The sequence below is a fragment of the Microtus ochrogaster genome, chromosome 16 (assembly GCF_000317375.1).
Source record: "Microtus ochrogaster isolate Prairie Vole_2 chromosome 16, MicOch1.0, whole genome shotgun sequence".
NCBI classification, from domain to species: Eukaryota; Metazoa; Chordata; class Mammalia; order Rodentia; family Cricetidae; genus Microtus; species Microtus ochrogaster.
Window position 1 is genome coordinate 23,573,484 of NC_022018.1, and position 7,822 is coordinate 23,581,305.

Consider the following 7,822-nt stretch of genomic DNA (forward strand, 5'->3'; position numbering starts at 1 on the left):
CTGTCTCACTCTTAGTTGATGTAGAGTAACAACGGAGCTCACATCCGTGTCTCCAGCTCCACAGAATCGGTTCATTCTGGATGTCCTATGCTCATAGCGCTCCCCTGGTAGGAGAGACTGGCTCTACGGTCCTTCAGATCCTGACTTATCTGGTCACACCCTCTGTAGAGTTTGGCCTTGTAACCCTTGCCTCTTCTGTGGGGTGGCTATCATACTCTCCTGCAGCCCCAGGCCATTCGCCCCCACCCCCAGCAGCCTTCTCATCCTCCACTTGGGCCCCTGGATTTCTTTCAGCTGGGGCCTCATCTTCCTCTTGGGCCAGTGAACTTCTTTCAGCTGGGAGCTGGCACCTCCTAGTTACCCTTATCTACCCCAGGGGCCTCCTGCTGGCAGAGCATATTCTAGTCAGTTGTGTTGGTGACTTTTGAAACATACAAACCCAGCTAGGCATGGTGGGTAGCACAAGCCTTTAATCCCAGTGCTCAGGTGGCAGGTGGGTCTGAGTTTGTGGCCAGTTTGGTCTATTTAGTGAGTTCCAGGACAGCCAGAGCTACATAGTAAGACCCTGACTCAAGCCTACACATTCCCTACCATACAAAAAAGAAACACGCAAGTCCAAATGTAGCCTGGGTGATAACTCCCTCAGATGACCTTCAGGAGTGATGCTTTCTGGTGAGGGTGGGTTACTTGTGGTGCTGTAACAGTGATGGTACCCAAGGGTGGAGCAGACCCTCACTTCCTCCTCAGACTGCCTGCTGGAAGCTGGCTGGGTTACCTCCTTCTGCTCCACCAGCTTCCTGCCCACAGGGAATTTCCCATCTCCCCTCGGGTTCTTGTTGTTTTCCAAAAGTGGGTGTGTGCTAGCCCTTCCCATTTGGATCACTCCTGCCACCAGCAACCCGCACCCCAGGCACACCTAAGGGGCCGCATCCCACTCCACAGGGAATAGACAACAAGGCCAGCTATTCTGGAATTTCTCTTCGGACCCCCTGAGCTGGTTTCTAGGGTGTCGCTTCACTTTTCCTGAGAAAAGAGACACAGAAGAAAGACCCTGAGGAACCCTGGTTCAGGTAGGTTTTGTATTTTCTTGCTGTTCGGTTTTTGTTAGTTTGTTTTCTGTTTTTGTTTTTGTTTCTTTTCAGACAGGGTCTCACTATGTAGCCCTGGCCGGTCTGAATCTTTTTATGTAGCTCAGGCGAGCCTTGAACTCACCTGCCTGTGCCTCCCAAGTGCTGGGATTGAAGTCATGTACCATGCCTGGCCTATACTCTATGTACAATAAATGTCCCCAAGTCATCTAAGCTGCTAGTCCCACAGCCTTGTTCATGTCTTCAAGGCTCCTAGGCTCAGGGCATCTCGGAATGGAGAGAAAGTGCCTAGGACAGGCCCCTCTGAGGGGGACAGCAGCCTGGGTCACATCAAAGAGGCTGCTGTGTTCTCAGCTCTGGCCCTGACTAGCTGTAGGACCCATAATGCATCTCTCTTGGGGCTGACCTGCTGGCTAATACACATATTCGGTCTGAATCCCAGACAGCTCTCAGATACTCTCCCTCTCCGTCCGACTATAACACTGGTGATGCCGTAAGACACAGCATCCTGGAGGCTCTGTGGTCTTCTATTTCCACAAAGACAGTCTGTTCCAGAACTTCTTTGCTTCATTTTGCCAAGACCTCAAAGCCTGGTAACAGATTTCAGGATGGATGTCCTGGGCTGCTTTGCCAGGTTAGTGGTTTGGCCTCACCCACCATACGCAAACACGTTCATACCTCAGCAGTGTGAGGCAGAGCCCGAAGGCCTGGCCTTGAGCTCCCCCTGGCCTGGTCCTCAAGGGAAAAACCACACAGTGGTTTCCTGCGGCACACCTCTTCCCAGTTCAGCTCAGTGATGTCATGCCCTGGAAACTGGCCCAGCCGAGTAGGAGTGTGTAAGTCCCCGCAGTAGGCAAATACGACAAATCGGGGCTTGGCGTTTTGCTTTGTAGCTGGGGCTGCACTTGAGAAAGAGACAAAGGAAGAAAATGTGAGTAGGCAGATCGACTCAGACACGGGTTATACCCGAACACAATGCTAAAGAGAGAGAGAAAAGGTGGGGAGGATCTTTTTTTTCTAGTCTTTGAAAACTATTACCCAATTCACTAAGACCTTTTAATAAATATAATTTTTAATAAATAAAATCTGTGTAAAGATCACATAGCAGGTTTAAGGACAGTAGATTTTTTTGTTTTGTTTTGTTTTTTGAGACAGGGTTTCTCTGTAGCTTTGGAGCCTGTCCTGGAACTAGCTCTTGTAGACCAGACTGTTCTCGAACTTACAGAGATCCGCCTGCCTCTGCCTCCCGAGTGCTGGGATTAAAGGCGTGCGCCACCACCGCCTGGCTGACAATAGATTTTTAAGGGTTTGTTTATATGTTTACGTGTATATGTGTCCCAAGTGTGTCTGTGTCATGTTCCAAGTGCCTGTGGAGGCCAGGACTGAGAGTCCTCTGGAGCTGGGTTTGCAGGCAGCTGTGAGACACCGGATGTGGGCTCTGGGAACTGAACTCAGGTCCTCCGCAAATGCTGTATAAGCTCCTAACCACAGAGTCATCTCTCCAGTCCCTAAGGACAATAGTTAATGGAAAAATTAAAGGTGTCAATTGAGACATGAGTTCATTTGTCAAATCATGGCTAAATATGAGTTTGACCCAAATCACTGAACAAGTCATATATGAATCAACTGAGTATACAGAATTTAAAATTAGAGTATTGTATATTTTAACATTATTTATAAAATAGTTATAAAAATTGTCTTTTTCTGCCCCCTTTATACCAACAGAATTTATAAGAAACATATATTTGAGGTTTTAGTTTAGTGTTTTTAAATCTTATGTGTATGAGTGTTTTGCTTGCACCCCATGTTTGTTGGTACCCAAGGACGCTAGAAGAAAGCATTGGATCCCCTGGAAGAGGAATTACATGTGGTTGTGTGCCACCATGAGGGTTCTGGGACCTGAACCTGGGTCCTCTGCAAGAGCAAGCAGTCCTCTTGATCACTGATCCATCCCCCCAGCCCCAGAAACACATTACCGTGTGTACATACACAGATGTGTTTTGGGGAGAGCCAGTTGCTAAATCACCCTTGGCCTCTCTCCAGGCTGCACCCCTTGTCACCGTCCAGTACTGTAAGTGCTGTGGCTCTGTGTGTCACTCACTGGACGCTTTGAGGACAGACAGGGAAGTCTCAGTGGCTCCCACATGTCACTTCGCCTGCCACCTACTCCAAAATGGAGCAAGAATGACAGACAGCATTCAGCACCGGGAGCGTGAAGCCCCTGCTGCTTGCCCTCCACAGCTGTGTCCTCCTGGGGAGACACACTGACTGTTGACACCTGATCGTGCACCGCAACGAACCCAGTCCAGTGATGGGGGGCGCGGTAGGAGGAGAAACGTCAGCCAGGCTGGGCCCCCCAGATGCTCCCAGTGCCCCATCCTTCTCTTCTACAGGGACACTGTGGGCGCTGTTGCAGACTGCCGCACGCTGCTATTCTGGAATGCCACTGCCTGGTTGGTTACAAACAAGAAAAGTTCAAGTTGGCTCACAGTTTTGAGGTCCGGAAGTTCAAGGTGGGGGAGCTGTGTCTGGCAAGGGTCTTCTCTGGTGAGAGGTATTGTCTGGCAGGAAGACACATCAAAACCGGCAAGAGAGGGCTGAGCTCGCTTATATAACAAAGCCACTGGCCATCCTTCTGATTGTCACACTGTCCAGTAGACCCCACATCCTGCACTGTCGCACTCGGGGTGAAGCTTCTAATACCGGAATTTGAGGGGATAAAGTTAAACCATAGGCTGGTGCCCCAGCCTCATGAGGATGGGATACCAGACCTACGGGATGGTGGTAAGTAAAACAAACTCCATTTTGTTAAGCCACTGAGACCACGGGGGTTTCTTACCGTAGCAATGTCTGACAGCTCCTGGCTCATCCCACAAGGAGTGGAAGGATGGGAAATGGGCCGGGCTGCGTAGCACATTTGTGGCAGGGCCTGGCAGGTGCTCATCTTTATTTTCAGATAAACCAGTTTGCACCTCCAGGCATTTCCTTCTCCTTCACACTTCTTCACATGTACAAAATGAGGGGCTGAGCTTTGGACTCAGTGGTTAGGTGTGGGTTCTTGTGGAGGACCAAGTGTGTTTCCCTGCACAGCTGCCTGTAACTTACATGTGCACATATCCACATACAGACTCACACACATGCATAATTAAAAAGAAAATGCATCCTTTAAAAAAAAAGTGTTCAAAAACACAAAATGTGAACCCAAGGTAAGTTTTGTTCAAGGTCCAATCTGATGAGGGCTCCCCTGTGCTGACACCTCCGAAGGCGGCCAACCCACGCAGGAGGCACACCCACCCCGCGTCCTCTATGATTAGAAGATCAGCCAGTGTGGCTGCTGTCTGGATCCGAGACTCCATCTCCCATTAAGTGTGATTAACCCGACCCACAGGCCCCTCCCTGCCCGCCATTCATCATTTGCCCGGACAGTCTGGGAAGTGGATGGACAGAGAGCCAGCTTTAGAAACGGCTCTGTCACCCCACAGCATGGGACTGAGGCCCCAAACGCCAAGCCCAGCAAGTGGGGTTCCTTGTTCTCAGCTGTGGGAACCTTGACTCAGTTCTGGAAACATTTGCCGAGCAGTGCTGCAGTGTGGTGGCGCAGAGTAAGAAGAGCGTGGGGGCGTCAACGGGAGCTGCAAGGTGAGCCAGCAGCACACAGGGGCCTACAACGCAGAGAATATTTTCTATCTTCCCAGGAAGCCTGGACATTTTCCCTTCTTTGACCGCAAGCAGGGATGTTGAAGCCATCAGGCTGAAGCTGCCGAGGTGACTTGAGAGCTGACTTGGCACATTCCCAACTCGTAATTACCTGTGACTACACAGCCCTTCCACTCGCTGGCCCCACCCACCCGTCCTGTCAGAAATTCCAGCTACATCTAGGCCCTACCCTCTCCCCACAATTGCTCCACCTTTGTTTCTGTATTCTGTTTCAGAATAACAAGGTCAAGAATAGGACTTTCCTTTTCCTTTTGGCTTCTGTTTGACTGTGTCCCCAGTGTGCCGAATGGTGTTGTTTGTTGAATGACTATTGGTTGTAGCGCCTGGGTGGGCAGGAACCACGGCTCTTCCCACAGGCCCTGCCTCACTCAGGGGCAGTGTTTGTCCAGTGACAGACAGTACAAGCCACTGTTCCTCACACACCTTCCTCTTCTTAACCTGCTCTGGGTCTTTTCCAGCGCTGTTCCTTCTGTCTGAGCACCCTCGGCCAGACTTTCAGTCCCATTAGCTCTGGTTGGTCCTTTAAGTATCAGCTTGGCCGTGTCCCTGCCCTCAGTTCCGTAGTTCCCATATTTGCCCTTCCGCAGTATGGTTACAGATCAGCCTGTCTGTCCCCCCACCTGAGCTGCAGGCCTGGGGAGCATGCGGCCTGAGTGGTCTGCTCACCACTACGTGCTCAGCTCCCCAAACAGCACACAGCAGCGACAACATGCTGGTAGGGCGAAGCCATTGAAGGTAAACCCAGAGGCCACGTGTGGAAGATGCCGGAATCAGAGCCTGACCCTTGTCAGGGTCTCCATTGATCATCGGCATGGTGTCATGCTCGGCTCTTCAAAATGGCCTCAGCCTACTGTTTACTGTCTGTCTGTCTGTCTGTCTACTCTGCACCCCGCCCCCCCATCCTCTGAGCCTGCCTGTTTCTGCTAAGGGAGTACCAGACTCTGAAAAGTCTGAACTGCTCTTATTCTCTCAAAACTGTTCAATTTACTAGCTGTTTTGTTGTTGTTGTTGTTTGTTGTTTGTTTGTTTGTTTTTTATGTGCCAGAGGCCACTTCAGGTACATTGGAGCTGCAAAGGTAAGTATAACATGGCCCCCACCTCACAGATACTGCAGTCCAGCACCCAGTCCTTAGGGAACTTCTTTCACTGTGCACCTCAACAGAGGAATACACGCTCTGTTTTCTGGCCACGCATTGGAGGCTCACAAAGGGACTCTAACCCAGCCTCTGCCAGGCATGGTGGTGCACACCTTTAATCTCAGTGCTCAGGAGAGGTAGGTGGATCTCTGAGTTCCAGGCTAGCCTGGTCTACATAGTATGAAAATGGTGTGTGTGGGACACATCCCAGGGCCATTGCTGGCCACACAGTCCCCCAGTGTTCTGGCAGAGCTGGCCTGGCATTCCCTCTAGGGAGGAGACCCAGAAGGGAGGCTCCAGGGAGAGCTTCAAGTCCTCCATGGGCCTAGAAAGGCGACATGAAGTATGGGCTCAGATACCCGGCAAGATCCAGCACTGGGCTTCTGAGCAGGAAACCAGGCAAACCCAGCCCCAGAGAAGGAAAACAAACTCTGGACACATATTTTTAGAAAGTGGGCAAGCCCTGCAGCTTAGTTCCCTGTGGAATGGAATATAAAGCCAGTTGGTTGTGTCTCTAAGCAGGAAGCCAGGCCCCACAGACTGTGTGCTGGCTCGGGACCTCTGCGGAACAGCAGAGTGCCCTGTCCTGCTGTGGCCATCACTCCACATCTTGCTCAGGTCCCCAGGGCCGTGGGGGACTTCCCTGCTGTCATCGTGGTATGGGCAATAGCCATGGTGATGGAGATGTGAGCCAGTCATGTGCTAAGCCTATGATCTCACTCAGGCCCCTCGATGACCCTGAGCGCTAAGGATGGCTCATCCCGATCAACACCCTTGGGACTCCAAGGGTCAGACCCATGGTAAGCAGTCACAGGCTGGGGACTCAGAGGCAGGTGATCCTCTGTGTGGGTGGACACCCTTCCCCCTCCAGCCAGTCTAACTGCTACACAGTTCACACCAACCCTTGGGGCCTTTAGACCCTCTCCATGCCCAGGTTCAAGGTGTTTAGTCCTTTGGGGACCTCTCTCCTCCTCACTAACACGTAGGGCACTGTGTGGAATCTGAAATCCAGAGGCCAAAATTCTTGATGTGTTTGTTTTCATAGAGTCTCATGTAGCCCAGGTTGGCCTCAGGTCCACTGTTTAGCCCAGGATCACCTTGGACTCCTGATCTTTCTGCCTCCACCTCCCCAGTGAGGGATTGCAGAGGTGTGTCCACACCCCTGCCTGGATCTCATGTTCAGAAATAGCAAATCATTCCTAGAATTAAGACTGTAGGAGGTGAATGACTGAACTGAGGGGGAAAAAAACTAAAAGGAAATTGTGAGGTGTCCTTTTTACTGTCTGGCCTAAAGGCACAGAAGGCAGTTATTGCCAAAAAAATAATTTTACAAAAATAGCAACAAGCTTAAGGGAAGGGTAGCGCCTCCCGAGGCAGGAAACACTGTGTTCTTTGATGCAGGCACTTCTCGGCAGAATGGGGTACAAATGTCAGCAATACCATTTGCAGACATTGGCAGAACTGTCGTCATTTCTGCCAAGATGGTTAGAGGGCCAGGGTTTGCACTGTGGTAGTACCATGAAGGGAATGGGGCCAGATACGTGGGGACCATGCACCTTCTCACCGTGTCTTCTTGGAACCTGCAGCCCTAACCAGAGTGCCGCACTGAGGCCTATCAGTCTTTCCAGGACCTGCCATGACTTCTAAGGATTGCAGTGGGCAGCTGGGCAACTCCTGCCCCCAAGTTCCCATTGTGCAGAGTTCTGAGTTTCAAATCAAGTCCTGGGGCGAATGGATGGAAACAGGGAACTTCTCTTAAAGTGGTTCTTCCAAGGTCAGAGGCTCCTGCCCTTGCTGAAAGTCCTGGCACACTCCCTCCTTTCTCCCCAAAGACTCAGCTGTGCAGACTCCAAGCCCAGATTCAAGACGACCCAGGCTCAT